This window comes from Tachypleus tridentatus, chromosome 8 (assembly GCF_004210375.1).
Source record: "Tachypleus tridentatus isolate NWPU-2018 chromosome 8, ASM421037v1, whole genome shotgun sequence".
Classification (NCBI taxonomy): domain Eukaryota; kingdom Metazoa; phylum Arthropoda; class Merostomata; order Xiphosura; family Limulidae; genus Tachypleus; species Tachypleus tridentatus.
In genome coordinates this window covers 63,128,950-63,148,950 of record NC_134832.1, presented here as the reverse complement: position 1 = coordinate 63,148,950, position 20,001 = coordinate 63,128,950, and the positions used below count along the sequence as shown (strand labels likewise).

Genomic DNA, 20,001 nt, shown 5'->3' with positions numbered 1-20,001 from the left:
AAAATTTTGCAGAATAAAGTCGCATTTTTGTGAACAGTTATTAGTTTCGAATCCGGGACTGTTTATTTATTTGCATAAAACCGCTCAAGAGTTATCAGTGCTAACTGTCTCTAATTTTAAAGTTGGAATTTTAAAGGGAAGACATATAGTATAGTCAATAATACCAACCGCCAATTCTAGGACTACTCTTTACCAAAGAATAGTAGGACTAACTATAACATTCTAACGCTCTTACGGCTGAAGGGTATGTTTGTGACAGGTCTCGATCTCGTGATCAGTATATTACATTAAAGATTTAGTGATGTGATAATCGAAACCAATCATCATGCCCTATAAGACTTGTTCCCCCACCCCAGTGGCACAGTGATATATCTGCAGACTTAACACGCTAGAAATCGAATTTAAATAGCCATGGTGGACAGACCATAGATGGAGATTTGTGTAGCTATATGCTTAATTTCAAACAAACAAAACCCATAAGAATTAAAACGGAATCTTTAAGAAAGTTTATGGAGTTATCTAAAACGAAAATTAAAAGTCAATTAATGGAAAGATAAAACTAGTTTTTAGCATTAATACTTACGTAAGTTAAAGCACAAATATTTTCATGAAAAACTGTTGGTTTTTTTTTTTTTGTCTTTTAGCTAATTCTTAAAAGTAACTTCACGTAGATTCTTCAGTTTTCTTCTTGTCCTAAGCTGATTGCACAGACCTGCGATGGTTTTGTTGTCTTAAATTTTGCATGTTCTTACAGTAATTCCTGTACGCTGAATGCAAAAATGATCTCCATTTTTCTCCATCAAGTACAAATTTTTTAAAAAATATCACAACACGATACATAAAAGCCGTAGCTTTAACAACAACAGAATTCGGAATGAATGAGGATGCAAGTTCGTGAATGATGAAGCATGTTCGTTTGACATCAATGTTCTTCCCTTTTCTTCAGTTTGTTTGTATTTTTGTTATCAAAAATAACAATAAAAATGTTCATTGTGGTAAACGATATAATAATTTGATTTAAGTAAGACTTGTTTTTTTCTTCCCGATATGTAAAACAATCTTTACGTGATAGAAATAAATAAATATTATTTTCAAAATCTGCTTAGCTGAATTATGGAAAATCCGCTGTTAAAACGAAAACAACTTTTATGACGCTTTAAATTCGTAGGTCTGTTTTATCGAAAGTATATGTGAGAGTCATATTCAGGGAAGATCCTAATAGTTACTTGGTATATTAATTGTTTAATTTGCACAGATATCCCAGCGTTTTTTCCCTGCCAGAAATCTGGGATTGTATTGACAAATAATCAAATTAAATTTCTATGTTGAAAATTGGAGAGATTTAATTATTTTTTAGGTGGTTTTTGACTTAGAAATTTTTTGAATGTTAAAGTGTATTTTGAGGAGAAGGAACGAGAAACTGTCTGCCTCCAGTTGGATTCTAAAAAGCTGAAAAGTTAATTTAAAAAAATGACAGACATTTAAAATTAAGAAAACGCAACTTTTCTGCGAATATTTTGTGTTTCAATAATAGTTAGGCCTAGTGTTTAGCACGCTTGGATGTGAAATTAAAGGTTTATGACCCTTTACTCTAAGAAAAATTTAACAACATTAGAGTTACTAATGTGTTATAAGGGTTGCAGTTAAATCCCATTACTAGGTCAGTTAAGAGAAACCCAAGAGCTGTCTTTGGATACTATTGAGTAATTGCTTTCTCCTTAATCTATCACTTCAAATTATGGACAGTAAATCACGAACATTCTGAAACAACTAAATTTGTAGAAGTGTAAATACTTTTATTACTGGCGTGCGAATTGTAATGTTTCTTTTAACAATGTGTAACAAAACATTACATCAAATAACATGTTTGAAAAAATTACAGGGTTCAAAGAAAAGGTTTATTTATGTTCAGGTTTTGTTTTAGGACGTTGTTCGCAGAACAGCCAGTCGTAGTGCTGAATTTCTAATGTATTTTCATGTACCTGGGGCCCGGCATGGCCAGATGGTTAAGGCGCTCGACTCGTAACCTGAGAGTCGCGGGTTCGAATCTCCGTCGCACCAAACATGCTCGCCCTTTCAGCCGTGGAGGCGTTATAATGTAACGGTCAGTCCCACTATTCATTGGTAAAAGAGAAGCTCAAGAGTTGGCGGTGGGTGGTGATGACTAGCTGCCTTCCCTCTAGTCTTAGACTGCTAAATTAGGGACGGCTAGCGCAGATAGCCCTCGTTTAGCTTTGTGCGAAATTCAAAATCAAACATCCGTATGTATGTTATTTGTGGATACTCAACATCTAAGCAGCACGCTATAATTTTATTATTGAGTGTTTATATGGTGTTCCGTTATTCCTAATCACATAACCTGTTGTGAAAACACGAATGTAACTTGGAATATAATTTCTTTATGCAGTTAAACTTTACACTTAACTGGTCCAAGATAATTTAACTGCATTGTTAAATGCTTTTCTTGTAGATTTTTTGAACCAGTTTGTGCATCTAGAGAAACATTTCTGACTTAAAGCAATAAGTCCTATCGTTTTAATTGAAACACACCCTCGGCCAACACAGATTTGGGGTGTACAAGTTAACTATCCGTTTTGTAACCTTAATTATTTGCTAATCAACGTTATTTACGAGTAATTGAGTCACTTGCGAAGTATAATCTATCAAAGTCGTATATACTTCAGTGAGACATTTCTCTTTTGCAAATTCCCCCTTGCGTGGTTAAGGTTTCAAAACAAATGTTGTAGTCTAGTTGCTTTCGTTAAAGTAAATTAGACTCAAGAGATCAAAGTAATAGAAATAATTCGAAGCTGCCAGTTCATTTCCAATTATATACAAAAGAAAACCTTTATAATATTTTTAAGAACCAATACACCCGCAAAGCTTTTTGTGTCCAACAACACCCAGTAGCAAAAAAACCCAACAAACTTTAAGGATACACTCACGAGAATGGACGTCAAAATCACACCATAGGATTGCGTCATAGGGTAGATCTGCAGGCAACCTGGGTGGTCCCTCACAACGTGTGTGGTGGGGAGGTATAGAAGTCCAGCAGGAGTCGCTTGGCCTTTCTTGGCCACCCTAACCCTTATAGTGGTTTTTAGAGCTGTTTAGTCTCGCAGCTCTAATTCGTATTATCGCTGACCGATAGTTTACGTGAAGATAAACAAATAACGTATTTCTAAAGTAATTGTTGAACACCGATCCATCCGACCAACCCTCATAAGAATGATGAAACTTGGAAGATATTCCTTCACAAACAGGTATGTTTAGAATAACAATAATAAGAAATTATTGTAATATCATAAATAATGTAGACAGGTGTTCCAAACGTAAACAGCAGGTTTACTCGTAATATAGATATAAATATATTACATTTCGGGGGTGAATGGGAAAAAAGTAAATATATTGTCATTTTATTTATTTATATTTTAATACATGACGAAATCACCATGGATAGCAGTTTTACAGTCATTATTTTATCAAAGTTAGGTTTATAGGATAAAACGGGGGGCGGTATCCTATAATCAGATTACTGAAACATTTACTTTGTACGTTGATGAATGTATCCATATTATAATCTAAATCTTTTATTTACACGTTATTTTAGTGTTAATACTACAAGATTCACTTAACACCATCCGAGCAGTAAAATAATGCGATAAAACCACAAGTTATATTTCTCTAAACTGAAATCACTCTGAAGAATTATAAACGTAGTTGTGATTAGAATATTACAAGTGAAAGAATGAAAAAATTATAAGGAATTTGTTTGGAAATAGTAACATTGTTTATTCTTACTGTATTAACCGTAGATTTTGTCACTAAAGGACACTACCTCGTCTCACAGCTGATGTCTTCCACACGTGATGGGAGACTCGCTGTTGCAGTTTGTTACTGATGTGTCAAATATACCTTGTTGATTTGGATTTCTACACTACAGGTGGCTCTTCTTTCAACATGTACAAGAAGTGTGTCTTGATTTACAGATGTGCTTTTCACATCTGCCTAAATATTTATTGACCAAGTCGTTTCAACACAGTGTGCCTGGCAACTCAATGTACAAAACAGGTCGTATTTTACGCAGAATTTATTTCATTATGTTACGGTCAGAGTTGCGCCAAATAAGTAACAGATTTTACGTGATAAATACATTAAAAGTTCAAACTGCTTGCGATGAAATTTTAAATCCTTCAACATATGATCATATATCTCTATATTTTATGGTACTTAGAGTGTAGGGTCACGAAGTTAAATAAATATCAACTTTAAAGGCAGTTTGGGAATCCATTTCTCATCACTTAATGTTTTTTTTGTTTGGCAGTAATTAACTTAAAATATACATGAAACAATTCCTCAGTCTTGAATTTTGAATGTTTTACAAATTCCTGTTGGTTTCCATCATAACGAAACTCGTTGACCTTTAATGTAGCTTTGGCCTTTGACATCATCCACCTAAAGTTAACTAACTGGTTCTTGAGGGACACTCAATAATTGCTTAAAAGTGATTAAACTCGGGTGAAAATGTAAAATCTTACACATACATCCAAATAAAAACAATATCTCTGACCAGCCATCCTCCCACAAGGGTAAATAAATGACGGAGCATGATAAAAAAGAACATTCAACAGTATTCACGGAACTGATTTTCTTAATTGTCATTTTGTCAATTTGTTTTCTTTTGAAAATATTACTGGGTTTGCAATACAAATTCTATAATACAGACAAATACAATAAAGAAATATTAAACAGTGCAAACCAGGGTAACTAATAGTTTAAGTGCGAAAAAAATTCCTTCTATTATCAAGAAAAGGCTTTGTTAGCTGCTGTGTAGCATTATGTAATTTAATCTGTCAAAAAATGCCTTATTAGTAATTGCGGGGAGGGGTTCTTCAGTTCTCGCTTAAAGTGAGAGAGATTGTGTTTTATTGCCATGTTTTAAATGGTAAACGACATAAGTGAGTATTCCTGATTTGATGGATTTCATTTTTGTAAAACGTAAATGTAATTTTCCAGTTGAGGTTAAACCCTCATTAAGGTTGAAATAGCGCATTTTTATACGAAAATACATATTCGTGTTATATGTATAAGGACCTTGCGTGGCATTTGTTTCGTTGGCTTCTTGGAGTGATGAGGCGGCGTGCGTGTGCATCATTTGCCATGCTGGTCTACATTAAACGTCGATTTCGTTTGGCTTTAGAAACGGTTGCCAAACTCGAATTATTCGTTCGATTGCTTATCGATTTAAACTTGATCTTTTGCGAGGGTGGAAATCTTTTAAACTTCATCAACAAATGAAATCGAAATTGGTTTATTCAGCTCCCTACGACATCACGTGATATCAAAACACCAATCAGGGCAACGAATTAGTCTGTTCTATGTACAGAGATTGTTGTGGGCTAAAGTAACTTTAGCTATTGCTAGTAACTCGACGAAACGTAAATAAGATTCTTATAATAGGGTAAACAGTTTAAATCATTTCTGTTAGTTTGTCTGTATAGTGGGCGTATAAATTTAAATTGAATTATTTTTTCCATATATGTTTTGAAACAAGTGACTATTTTTTAATAAGTTACTGACATCAATATTTCATTTGTTACAAGCTGCTATTGAAACAAACACTCACCACAAAAGTGTTAGGGCTTCATTAAAAATTTCAAAGAAAGTTAAGATTTTATTTCTTACCAAAAGAACAGAATACCACTTTCTTATGATCGTTTTTAAAGGTTATTATCTAAGAAGATGTATCCGATTGTATGAGTAGTTAAGGATTTCACATTTAACGTTTCCTTGGATTGACATAAAAAGTGGATATATTAGATAGTTATGATGAACGAGCAAGTTTAAAGAGAAAACAGTAGTACAATCTCAAACCGCTAGAGTACATTTTAAATGTTTCATACTTTGCAACATTTGAAATTAAACTTGAATTTCAGCTTCCTCATTTCAACTATCACCACTATGAATATATGTTTTAAGGTTGATGTTGAAACACAAAGCTACACTATGTGCTGTCTTCGCTCTGTCCCCTTAGGGAATCGATCCCCATATTTTAGCATTATATGTATGTAAACCTACCTCCGACGGAACTTGTCTTAATTTACCATTGGACAGTTTAACAACAATTTATCACCCAAGTGTGTGTTTCAAGATGTTTTCGAAGATTCAGAGTTAAGGTGATATTATATATGTATCAGTCAGTGGTATTTCAAACTACGTCAGACGTATGAAACTTCTATTAACTCTGTGTTCTTTTGCAAATGTTTCCATACTTGGCCTATTTTGTAAAAAATTCTAAACAGGTTTCAACTCTCAACTTATTCCAGTTTTCTGTAAAAAGATAATCAGTTATTTAGTTGCCAACATATAGAGCAGTGGTTCCCAAACTCTTTTAGTCTAGGAGTCCCTATAACTATAGGATGGTGATTGAAATAGTGTCGTAGTATAACATCTTATTTCGACATAGAGTATCATTTATTCAAATCAACACAATTCTTTATCGGTTTATTGTTTATTTAGAATAAGAATTAATTCAGTATCTTTGTTTTCGGTCAATTTTTAGAGGCCACCCCAGAAAAAGCTTCACGCCTACGAGTTTGGGAAACACTGAATGATTTCAGTGTAAGAACATTACTACGTTAGTGTTGTTGTTTATGAATTTCGCGCAAAGCTACACGAGGTTTATCTGCGCTAGTTGGCCCTAATTTAGCAGTGTAAGACTAGAGAGAAGGCAGTTAGTTAGTCATCACCACCCACCGTCAACTCTTGTGCTACTCTTTTACAAAAGAATAGTTTGATTGACCCTCCTATTGTAACGCTCTCACGACTGAAAAGGCGAGCATATTGGGTTTGACTGGGATTCGAACCCGTGATTCTCAGATTACGAGTTAAGCGTCTAAACTACTTAGCCATCCCGGGCCTTACTGCGTTAGTGAAAACAGTTCATTCTTCAGGTTTTGAAGAATATCACTTTTTAGCTTCTTTGACTGAGTTATATTAATCCATTTATTGTAGTAATTGGGTCACAGTTCTCTAAATAAAATTACCCTAAATACATGATACGTTTAGCCTCCTATGTATGTCACTGTCGTTTATTAGATTCACTGAATAAGAAAAATTTGTGTAGAAATTTTAGAATTAAGCACCATCTAGTGGATATCCCTAGTTCGAGATATAATACCCTACTTAATACGCTTCGTAATTTTATCTGTGAACACATCATAACAAAAACAGTCAATACCACTATTCTGTTTAGAGTAGCCGCATGACCAGCGGATGCTCCTGACTGATTCTCCCATTCCTGTTATTGGCAATTACAAATTAGATATTGCTATGTTTAGGCTTATTGGTCTCTGACTATGGTGTTTAGTTCATGTATGACACGAGGTGTTTATGCTAAAAATTACCATTACCTTCACACCAGTTTGGTAAGCGTATCTTTTCATGTTAGATTGCTTCAAGTAATATATCGCATAACTTTAGAAAATATAATGGTTAAAGAAATACTGAATGTTGAAGGTTTTCTTAATATATATACAAATAACTTGAATAAAAATGGTTAGAGTTTTTCACGCAGCAACTGAGAGAAATAGATAGCTTTTAGTAATAACTTTGTTTTTATGGTTATGTAGACGTAGTTAAATGCCTTCCAACAACACAAGATAGTTAAAATCACTTTATTAACTTTTTGCATAGTACAAGACAGTTTCGTGCATTTCAGTACTGTTGTTACACGTTATGAACGACAAAAACATGCGCAGTAATTTGTGAAAGACCTCATGAATGATTTATACACTCACATCAAAGGTAATCATTAATGGTGTCGTCTACGTGATGTGTTTGCACATTGGATTCCTAGTTTACCATAAGGTCAAGGTTGATGCACATGAGTCTTGTAATTGTCTTCCAGAAATAAATTAAAAAAATTATTTAAAAACATGTAGATAAGTTTGTAATTCTTACATTACATAGGTATGCTGTTACATGTAGATAAGTTTGTAATTCTTACATTACATAGGTATGCTGTTACATGTAGATAAGTTTGTAATTCTTACATTACATAGGTATGCTGTTTAAAAAGTTTTCGTTATGTACTGCTTTGTGTAGAATGAAATGTTGAAATCAGAAGTAGACAAAATAACCATCTCTATCATTTTTACGTAACTTCTTTAAATGAGCTTTATTCTAAATTAGATCATTTTAAACATTTTCAGCACGGTTTATTTATGTGTGTTATGTTATTTATTTTATGAAAATGTAGCATTTTTTTGATGGCATATTGTCTGAAATCTAGACTCTTGTGATGCAATCTTCAGTTATAATAATGCCTTGACGGCGTGGCTTACGAATACAAATTGTTCGGAATTTCAATTTAAGATTAACATAGATCATATGTCATTATTTTGCTTCCAGTTTCAGTTTTATAAAGGTGTTAAAAGGTTTAAAAATAATTAATAATAACATCAAAAAGTAAGAAAACAAGGTAGAAATGGACGGGGAAAATTAAAGGACTTGATGGTTTTTGACACTGTGCAACCTCAAAGTGGGCGTGGACATCTTTACGTTCATTCCTACTTCGTGTGCTTTTGTAACTTGGTAATTGTTGAAACTAATTGAAAAGTGTATGGAGCTAAATTTCTCTGATGTAAATCTTGTTTCAGCAATGAATGTGTGTAATAAAATTACGTGACCTTAACGAAATACATGACATCATGAGAGGGATGTTTGATGTCGGAAGTCCGAAGGAAGCTCTGGTCGTCATAATTTGCTTATGGAAGACATTATATTTATCTAACTGATTAGGAATGGGCCAACAGAATAATATCAAAACCCCTGATTTTTAAGATGTTGAAATTTGTCAAGTATTTGAAAAGGATTAGCTACTGACAAAATTCAAGTGTATAATTGGATCAAATTTACAAGTAAAACACAAAGTAGGAATGATGGTTGCACCCACTTTGAGGCTGCTTGTGTCAGAAACCATCAAGTGTTGTAATGTTATTCTGCCAGTTAGGCCCTTCTTTCCTTACGTTTTGGAGCTCCTATTCCTACTTCCTGGTTTTTATTTAAACGTTTTTTAACATATGTCCCAAAAATTTTTTGGTACTAAGTCTCGAAAATGGCTAGGCTCCACATCTGTCCTTCTCAGAGTTTTCCTTAGAGCTAGTTCTTGATATTTCGTGGCTTTTGCTAATATATTTGCTATAGTTTCTCTGTCATATAGCCAGGATGGTAGCTTATTGTTTGGCTGGATTAATGGCTAAGACTTACTCAACATTACTCTTATTCATCATATCTCTATTCTTGTAGTAATGCTTTCTTCGCTGTGACAAATACATTACAAGGTCACCACCTAAAAGTGTCTCCTTTCTTGTTATATTTTAAAAATTGCACTATGTGCCATGTTCAAACTTAGATGTCAGTGGGTCACACTTAGTTTGAAAACAATATAAAGGTAAATTATAAAACTTATTCTTATTTCTGTCTAGAACACCCGAGCAAAGCCGAGTCAGATTTTAGCAGTGGTAGTGTGCGTCCTCATATAGGAGACTCACGTCTTAAGCATCGACTGCTATAATAAAATTGTTTTGTTCAACACAGAACTCTCGAGTGAGAAGTATAAAACTGAAAACCATGCTTTCAAAGGTTAGATCATAGTTAGAACTTAGATCTAGAGAACCTACTTGTTCACTTTTTTTAATCTAGCTGATACAGCTGCAGACGGATTACACAGCACGTGCACATAAGCAATCGTGCACCCGCGTGTGATACGAGGGTGGGCTGTTACTTGGCAACTTACAGCGCGGGCTCATAATCATAGAACATGACTACTAGTGTATTGTTAATTTGTTAGTAGTGCTGCAAAATTGTTATTGTTATTACTTGTTATTACCGAGGTTATAAGTAAAATTAAGAAAAATCATTTTAACCAAAGAAAGGTAATTCAGTCATGTGTATTTAGATTTACATAAAATTAGGGCAGGAAAGAGCTATGCCTTTCCATCAACGTTAATCAGTCAGCTAGTCGGACTGACAAATTTGTGGTTTTGTGAAATGTTTGTTTTCACTACCAGTTTTCTTAAGCACTTCAGTGGCTTGTTACTCTGAAGCTTGTTTACTGCTCATCAGTGTATGTTAAGTACCTATAAAGATTTGTTCACATGATATTTGTAGTGTGTTTAAGATTTTAATTTGTATTGCACATCTGGCCCATTCTTACTTTTAAGTACTACTATACTTATAATATGTTTCGTTATATTCCTTAATAAATGCTTTTATCTAAATTGAAAATTTACAAAAATATTTATTCAGTAGTTAATTTGATACAAATGCTTCTTAACTGATATTGTACAGAATTACAGATTGTACAAAGAAAACTATTAAGAAAAAAAAAACACTTGGATTTCTAAGAGGTTCTAAAAATCACTAAAAAGTTCAATGAAGTTTTAATAATTAGTTTTACCACAGTGGTATACAGATGCACATAAGCTCTAGATCTAATATAAAAAATAAATGACATTCGTAACGTGAATCTAAAACACTCAACTTTAGTAGAGATAGCATCAATTAACATTCGTAACGTGAATCTAAAACACTCAACTTTAGTAGGGATAGCATCAATTAACATTCGTAACGTGAATCTAAAACACTCAACTTTAGTAGGGATAACATCAATTACTGGGCTATAGGACAAATTTTTATATAAATATGAAGAGCGAAAACCGTTGAAAATAATAAAATTATGCATTCCGCTTAGCGCTTTTATTTACTGGTGAAAAATATATTAAATAAGATAACTTTACACATTACCACATGTTTACGACTTCATACAATCCTAGCCACATTTTTTATTAACTTCAAAACACACGCACACACTTCAACCTCAAACCTTATGAAAACGAGAACATAAACATGAACAGATATTCCAAGTCTCAAGCTATCTGCCTTAATGGAGCTAAAGGAATAGACAAACAATAAATTATATTAGTTGGTTGAGACATAATTCTTCAAACTATTACAGTAATAGAGAATTAGGGATCTCTATTCAAAGCACTTTTTTCGAGAAATATGAAAAACAAACAAATTCAACTAATGAACTCTTTCTTTAATTGATAACCGAACTTACAATTTTTTTCATCAATATAGAAAATAAATGTAAGGTTTAAATTATTCTCAACGGGCTAAAACTTCAAATCAAAAGCTTTTCCATTAACAAAGATAGAAAAGCCTGTGTTTTTAAACATTTTGTTCGTTGGGCAAATAATACAATAAAACTACACTCTTTTTTTCTTTTATGGAGGAGTGCTAGTTCAAAATTACAAAAAAACTTCATTTAGTGAAGGAATAATTTAAATTAGAAGCACTTTATTCGTTAATGGAAAATAAAGAAATTTTGCACTAGTCTTTAGTGAATAAATCATATTTGGTGTTTATGGCGCCGTCCCTGAGCTGCTGAATAGAGGGAGACAAGGCAGCAAGACAATAACATGTTAAAACCCACCATCTATGTTAAGGTATTCACTGTTACTCTTACAACGCATCTACAGTTTAGAGCACGAAAAACACTCTCCGGTATTGTCTTGGCTTCTTATCCCTTAAATACAGAACTGTACCTCCGGGCAACCCTTAGCCCTTGATAGAGGAGAAATATCTGGAAAGTATTTATTTGCTGGAGAAATGATAAAACAAACTATAAGTTGTTATTATTGTTTGTTTGTTTTTTATGAAGGTTTGTTTGAAGGTAAACACAAACTTCATAATGCGCATTCTGTGCTTTGTCCATCACAGGTATCGAAACCCGGTTTCTAGCATCATAAGTCCGCAGACTTTTATCCACGTTACGTGACTTCTTCACTTATTGTGTGAATAGATATAATAAAAGCTGTCCTATATCTCAGAAAACAATTATTATAATTTCGTAACGTGAGATTTAACCCTACTCCAAATGTCATATTTGAAATTTATATACTCAGATTTTTACAAGATATTTCCCTTTTTGGATCAGAAAGCGATGACAAATATATGATCCACGATTTTCGGGTGACATGTGCTTAAGATGAGATTTGTATCTCAAGTACACTTCCATACACGTTCTGTGCACGTGGTTCTGACTCAACTGTGGTTTGCAAGAGAGAGTGGGGAAGGAAAAGAAAAAGAAACAGCGAAGGCGACAACTATTTTTGAGGTGAAAAACATGTCTGTCCCATAATTCTTGTTCTCGGTTGTCTTGTGAGAAGACCGAAGAATACGAACTCCCTCATTGGCAATAGGGCAGAATATAGTGTCGTCGTTACCATGGAAACACTTCGTGAATGTCAGAGGTCACACCGTTGTCGTAAATCGAAACGGACCCCTGACTAGCTCGTTGTCGTGCCATGAAATTTTGCTTCATTTGTCATTGTTGTCAGCGGGACCCCAAAATCCTTTTCCTCTCTTCCTATCCTGCTCATGACGTGGTCTTTGTTGGCAAACTCCGGTTCATGTATAACATGGATTGAAAGTAAAAACGAATAACGCAAAAATCTGTGATTGTCTAAAAAACTATATATTTGTTCAATACCTGGATTTAATACTGAGAAGTAAGTTGTGCATAAAAATGACGACATATCTTTATACATTTATGATGTATCAGTTTGTAGTTAAGCACAAAGCTACACAAAGGGTTATTTGTGCTCTGCCCACCACGGTTATCGAAACCTGGACATTGTTATGTCCGCAGACATACACTTGTGCCACTGGGGAGTGTCTATGACGTAATCCAAAGTTGAATGGAAATTACGTATGCAGTAAAAAAGTAATATTAGTAAAATATGAAGTGTTTCGTCATAAGATTACTGTTTCATTGCTAACACAGGCTTTTTCACAAATGTAATTCATACGTGAAGTAATATCATGTTTAATAAAACCCAATGAATGTATCTGTTTTCGTACTTCTTATTCTGTTCTTGCGAAACATACCGACCTCAAATAGTTCCATCAGAAAGAAAGATCATTGTACAAAAAAGTACCATGATTTTATTCTACATAAAGAATAAATGTCGTATTTCCTTATCACGATGGAAATACATAAAAATAATTTTCTAATATTTCAATAAATCGAACTATTTTTTTGTTCATTTAAGATAAATTTGTTTTTGTTTGAGATTTCGCGCAAAGCTACACGAGGGATATCTGCGCTAGCTGTCCCCAATTTAGCAGTGTAAGACTAAAGGGAAGACAACTGGTTATCATCACTCACCGCCAACTCTTGGGCTACTCTCTTACCAACGAATAGTGGGATTGACCATCACATTATAACGCCCCCACTACTGAAGAGGTGAGCATGTTTGGTGTGACGGGGATTCGAACCCGCGACCCTCGAATTAGGAGTCGATTGCCTTAGCCACCTGACCCATAAAGCATTGTAACTTAATTTCAGTTACAGGAATTTCAAAGAGAAAATATAACAAGAATTCTTCATTAAGATGTTTACAATGTTCAGATGAATCGAAAGCGCTGTTGAAGAGTAGCAAATGATCCTTTATCTCTTTCTTACGTAAGATTAGCAAATGTTCCTTTATCTCTTTCTTACGTAAGCTCAAAGATACACAATGAATTTTGTGTGCTGTGCTTACCTTGGGTATCAAAACCCAGTTTTTAGCGTTTTAACCTTCAAACTTATCGCTGAACTACTGGAGGCAGGAATCAATGAGAGTTATCTTGTTAGAATTTTAAAAAAGTAAAGAATAATAAGTCAGATATCAAACTTGTGACAAATTCGTAATGGCAATGTGTAAATGGACAACATCTGTGAAGCATTTGCAGTGCACTGTCCATGTAGTTCATAGGTGCTGGAAAATACAAATAAAACATCACATCCGAGAATTTTCCATGTCATTTTTTTCTTTTGTTGAAAATCCTAGTAACATTGGAATATATTGCAGAAAAGTGAGTGATACTTTATCCAGTCTCCAAGCGATAGCTGAATATAAGCCATAAAGGAAACCAGATTAACATTTCAACCATGACTGCGCTATCCAAAATGTAAAAACTGTGATTAGGTTTATCGTGTAAGCTGTGTTCTGTCAATTGATGTGTACACCTTTCTATAACGCGTACGTCTAAGTGCTCGAAGCTGGCTCTGATTTGAACACATGCGAGGAAAATATATATATATATTTTTTTTGGTCAGGAAGCTACAACTTTTTCCGGTAATACAGTTGTCTTTCACTTCAAAATATGCTGATAACATACGTTGTTTCAAATTTACAATATGAAAAATCATGGAAAAGCCAGCTCCATAATACACTAAAATAACAAGACCGTGGAAAATATTGTGTATATGAGATATGACGGAAAAATATCTCGAGATACTCTCATACACTTTTACGCATGCGCAGATTTTGAGTCATAAATTGCTACACTTTGTTGATTTGTTGAATTTATTTTCGTAAAACTAATCGAGGGCTATATGCACTAGCAGTGCTTATTTAGAAATGATAGACGAAAGAGAAGGCAGCTTGTCAACATCATTTATTGACCACCGCATTATAAGATCCTTATGGCTAAAGGGGTAAGTATGTTTGATGACAGGTTTTGATCCCGCGATCCGCAGGCCAAGGCAAGTTCGAATAGACGTAGAGGTTTGGTACCGGAGAATGAGGGCATTGAACAATTATCACTCCCTTCCACGGGCTTGTACCAACTGTGTTGAATCTATAAATATTTTTAGGTCATACTATAAACAATCTTCAGCTAATTATAAATATTAGACCACAGCTTTCCGGTCGTAGTCAGTTGGTCAAACGACAGTAAAAACAAGCTGCACAAGACAGTAATTTAGGACTTAAATGAGAACATATTTCATTCAGCATCTGTTCCTCACGCCATATTTTAATTGTAATTAGAATATCCTCCCTTCTTTTCTTCATTCAGCATCCGTTCCTCACGTCGTATTTTAATTGTAATTAGAAGATCCCCTTCTTTTCTTCATTCAGCATTTGTTCCTCACGCCATATTTTAATTGTAAATAGAAGATCCCCCTTCTTTTCTTCATTCAGCATCTGTTCCTCACGTCGTATATTAATTGTAATTAGAAGACCCTCCTTCTTTTCTTCATTCAGCATCTGTTCCTCACGCCATATTTTAATTGTAATTAGAAGATCCCTCTTCTTTTCTTCATTCAGCATCTGTTCCTCACGTCGTATTTTAATTGTAATTAGAAGACCCTCCTTCTTTTCTTCATTCAGCATCTGTTCCTCACGCCATATTTTAATTGTAATTAGAAGATCCCCCTTCTTTTCTTCATTCAGCATCTGTTCCTCACGCCGTGTTTTAATTGTAGTTAGAAGACCCCTCTTATTTTCTTCATTTCAGATTGCACGTTACTAGCGGTTATTAAATCTCGTAGTCCATTCTACGAGGCATAATATACGTATACTATTGATGACTTCACTCCAGTTTACTTTGCCAAAATGTTTAGAAATTAGTATAGTAATAAGCTAGGTTTCTCTAGTTCTAATGTTGAAGACGTGTAATTAGTCGTTCTAGACTATTTTAGAAATCCTATGCACGGATCTAAATGTTTAGTACATATGTAATTAATGGTCACTAGTCAGGTTTGAAGTGTTTTTATTTGTTTGTGGTGTGTTCGATAATGGATTCAAATCTCAGTCGGCTTCGGTTTTGAGTTTATAAAGTAGGTTCATATGTCTTCATATGAAACTTCTAAATAAACAACCCTGTGGTAAAGAATTAATAGGCGCGGCATGTCTAGGCGGTTAAGGCACTCGACTCGTAATATTAGGGTCGCAGGTTCGAATCCCTCTCCCACCAAACATGCTCGCCTTTTCACCCGTGGGAGCGTTATAATGTGACTGTCAATTCCACTATTCGTGGATAAAAGAGTAGTCCAAGAGTTGGTGGTGGGTGGTGATGACTAGCTGCCTTTCCTCTAGTCTTACACTGCTAAATTAGGGACGGCTAGCGCAGATAGCTTTGGATAAAATTTAAACAAACAAACAAACAGGCTTTGCGTTAAAAGTATACATCTTTTGATTTAAATGTTCAAAACAAACAAATACAATCTATTCACACTATCGATAAACCGTTAGGCCTGCCTCACCTACTACACAGTGTAATGATTGTATGGATAGTAATATTGTGCGTTTATTCTAATCTACGTAACTACAAGCCCAGCATGCAACACTATATACTGAGACAACCGTTAAAATTATAGTGGATAGTTTATGCTAAAAAGGATTATAATTAACTAAGCTTTAGGTTCAAATTATTTAAACTCGTATTAAATGCACATCTCACTGACACTATTCAAATAACAATAAAAAAGGCCAAACTTCGATTTATACTTTGAAGTTTATTTCACTTTTCTATACATATTAACTTAAGCAACGTGTTTCTTATACATCCTTATAAAGGAAAATAACACTATATTTTAATACAATAACGTAAGTATAATTTTTTCACATTAAAAATATTTTAACTACATACACACTATACACACTTTAGGACATTTAAAATAAGCATAATCACAAAATTATTCAGTTTATGTATTTTCTATAAAGCTGTATTAATATTTCAGGCACTTACTCCAAACCATGAGCAAGAATATTTTGTACGGTGCAACATCTTTCCGACAAGATTTAATTTGTATCTTACATACTTTTAGTCATATAGACGATGTTTGAGTCCTAGGAATTCAGGATGCTTCAACTCATAAATGAAATTTTGCCAATTCGATAATTTTTTTCCGATATTGTATTCATCCACGTGGTTACCATCCATTACTTACGACTTGTGTTACTTTAATAATTTTATTCTTTTTCTATGATGCACAGAAGGAAGCATTACACCCAATACCATTCCACCAAAGGTTAAATACCGTTACCATGGCCAGTTGTTCAACTTCGCGAATATACCGAAAATGTACTTAGTGATTCTAATTTAACTTCTCGTTATAAAACTCGTTTTAGTCTCTTCAGAGCAATATTAATTTATTTTTCATTATGATAGGCCATGATAAACCACTTTCGTCTTTATCTAAAACTTTTCTTTAAAAAAAAACACCATTTTATTCAGGTTTTACTATTATATAAATAGAAATACAAGACAAGAAAAGACTCGTCATGTAAAATTCGGCATACACGTTTATTTCAATGAGGATGTCGCCACTGTATATATTTCTAACTCACTGCTTAATTAAACGAAGTTATTTTAAATCACATTTTCTTTGTCAGTGACAATGAGATAGCGACGTGATTCAAGTAAGGCTTAGAGCTTCATTTAAAATCTATTTTTTCCACTTTATTATTGTCATTTAGACATAGATAAAACGAAGTCAAATCTATCAGTTTCGCTTGAACTGATAAACGGTTTTCTAATTAAAGAAATAAAGCCATTTATGTAATAATAATATGTATTTTAGTGTGGTCTTGAATAAGTTCATCTTCAGCGAATACTGCTCTTTATCTCTATTTTTCCTTATTCACCGGGAACAAAGACCTCACCGAGGTAGACCATAAAATCTTTTTCTTATTAAAGTTGTGCTGGAACAAAGTTGTGAACAGTGTGCGCCCTACTACAGAGGTAGACATGTTCAGGTTTCTTAGATAGGAAGAGAAATTTCAACCCCAGAAGGTCTTCCGGTAAAGGAATTTTCAAAGTGCACCGACACCTGCAGAAACAGAAGCAAAAACTCATGAATAAGCAACTTATGCAAATACACACAATGAAAGTATTACTTTTCTGTTAAGGAAATAAATAATTTATCTAAGAAATATATCTCGTTATATATATGATAATGTAAGAAATATTTTGAACATAGTCTAAAGTAATAAAGTTAATATTAACTATCACCGTCGTCTGCTCATGATTTAGATGATGGTATATCTTATAAACGTATCCAAGCAACTATACCAGTGATGACACTTGTAGAAAATTGTAGTCTATTCACAACAGTCTGCTGTGAATGTCTTGCTTCTATTTTTACGATGTATATCTCCAGCAGCGAGGCATCATATTACCGGTATCTAGCAGTAGGCAGAGAACAATTTGAACTGTTTTAAATTATGTGATACATTTAGGATCACTACGAAAAATAATAAGCTAAATAACCAATCGTTTGCATTTCAGATTACATGACTGACCGTCACATGCCTGAGTTGATTAGTAAGGTAACTGACTTTATCATTAACCACGATAGTAATTTACAATGAGGCTCGCACAGGGTTTTCACAAAAATTCTAATACAGCATACGGTCAAAAAATCATCTTATAAAGTAGGCTTGCTCTCAAAACAACACCTAAGGCCTTCTATCTTTACCACTAGAGTATTGATAATAGTAACACAATTTGATTTTACGATTGTTAAATAAAATCCAATATTCCTCAATTTGTACTTCATATCATCATCGCTGATTTACCAGCCTGAATATAAACATCTAGAAATACTGTATTCAAACCTTGGTAAACCTACTAACAAAAACTCCTGCGCGGGTCATAGGACTATTTTAATCTGGATTCCCCAAAGGAAAGGACTATTTTCTCAGTATTTTCATCATCTTTGGCCAAGCTTCTTTTCCTAAGCCTTTCAAACACCAAAGATTACAACGACAACAGCTAAATATACTGCACCAAATTCTACCCACAGCTACTAAACAAGCTGTTCAGATCAACGACAACAGCTAAATATACTGCACCAAATTCTACCCACAGCTACTAAACAAGCTGTTCAGATCAACGACAACAGCTAAATATACTGCACCAAATTCTGCCCACAGCTACTAAACAAGCTGTTCAGATCAACGACAACAGCTAAATATACTGCACCAAATTCTGCCCACAGCTACTAAACAAGCTGTTCAGATCAACGACAACAGCTAAATATACTGCACCAAATTCTACCCACAGCTACTAAACAAGCTGTTCAGATCAACGACAACAGCTAAATATACTGCACCAAATTCTACCCACGGCTACTAAACAAGCTGTTCAGATCAACGACAACAGCTAAATATACTGCACCAAATTCTGCCCACAGCTACTAAACAAGCTGTTCGGATCAACGACAACAGCTAAATATACTGCACCAAATTCTGCCCACGGCTACTAAACAAGCTGTTCGGATCAGCGACAACAGCTAAATATGCTGCACCAAATTCTGCCCACAGCTACTAAACAAGCTGTTCAGATCAGCGACAACAGCTAAATATACTGCGCAAATTCTACCCACAGCTACTAAACAAGCTGTTCAGATCAACGACAACAGCTAAATATACTGCACCAAATTCTACCCACAGCTACTAAACAAGCTGTTCAGATCAACGACAACAGCTAAATATACTGCACCAAATTCTGCCCACAGCTACTAAACAAGCTGTTCAGATCAACGACAACAGCTAAATATACTGCACCAAATTCTGCCCACAGCTACTAAACAAGCTGTTCGGATCAACGACAACAGCTAAATATACTGCACCAAATTCTACCCACAGCTACTAAACAAGCTGTTCAGATCAACGACAACAGCTAAATATACTGCACCAAATTCTACCCACAGCTACTAAACAAGCTGTTCGGATCAACGACAACAGCTAAATATACTGCGCCAAATTCTACCCACAGCTACTAAACAAGCTGTTCAGGATCAACGACAACAGCTAAATATACTGCACCAAATTCTACCCACAGCTACTAAACAAGCTGTTCGGATCAACGACAACAGCTAAATATACTGCACCAAATTCTACCCACAGCTACTAAACAAGCTGTTCAGATCAACGACAACAGCTAAATATACTGCACCAAATTCTACCCACAGCTACTAAACAAGCTGTTCAGATCAACGACAACAGCTAAATATACTGCACCAAATTCTGCCCACAGCTACTAAACAAGCTGTTCAGATCAGCGACAACAGCTAAATATACTGCACCAAATTCTGCCCACAGCTACTAAACAAGCTGTTCAGATCAACGACAACAGCTAAATATACTGCACCAAATT

The 20,001-nt window shown here is 34.4% G+C and overlaps 1 protein-coding gene and 1 long non-coding RNA gene across 6 annotated transcripts in view; one reads left to right on the top strand and one right to left on the bottom strand.

Annotated features, from left to right (window-relative positions):
- LOC143222522 (uncharacterized) overlaps positions 1-20,001 on the bottom strand; it is a 95,712-nt gene that overhangs the window by 56,214 nt on the left and 19,497 nt on the right. The window contains exon 2 of one of the 3 annotated variants that reach the window (XM_076449130.1): positions 16,340-17,671. The exons of 1 other annotated variant lie outside the window; for it this stretch is intronic. The gene's annotated coding sequence lies outside the window, so the exon portion shown is untranslated. Of the gene's footprint in view, positions 1-16,339; positions 17,672-17,755; positions 18,027-20,001 lie in introns of those variants that run through there. One more of the 3 variants, XM_076449132.1, reaches the window with a different exon arrangement.
- Positions 3,022-20,001, top strand: part of LOC143222523 (uncharacterized) — a 55,979-nt gene continuing 38,999 nt past the window's right edge. For 2 of the 3 annotated variants that reach the window (XR_013012289.1, XR_013012288.1), the window contains exon 1: positions 3,022-3,263. This is a non-coding gene — a long non-coding RNA (uncharacterized LOC143222523). Of the gene's footprint in view, positions 3,264-3,815; positions 4,053-20,001 lie in introns of those variants that run through there. The other variant, XR_013012290.1, reaches the window with a different exon arrangement.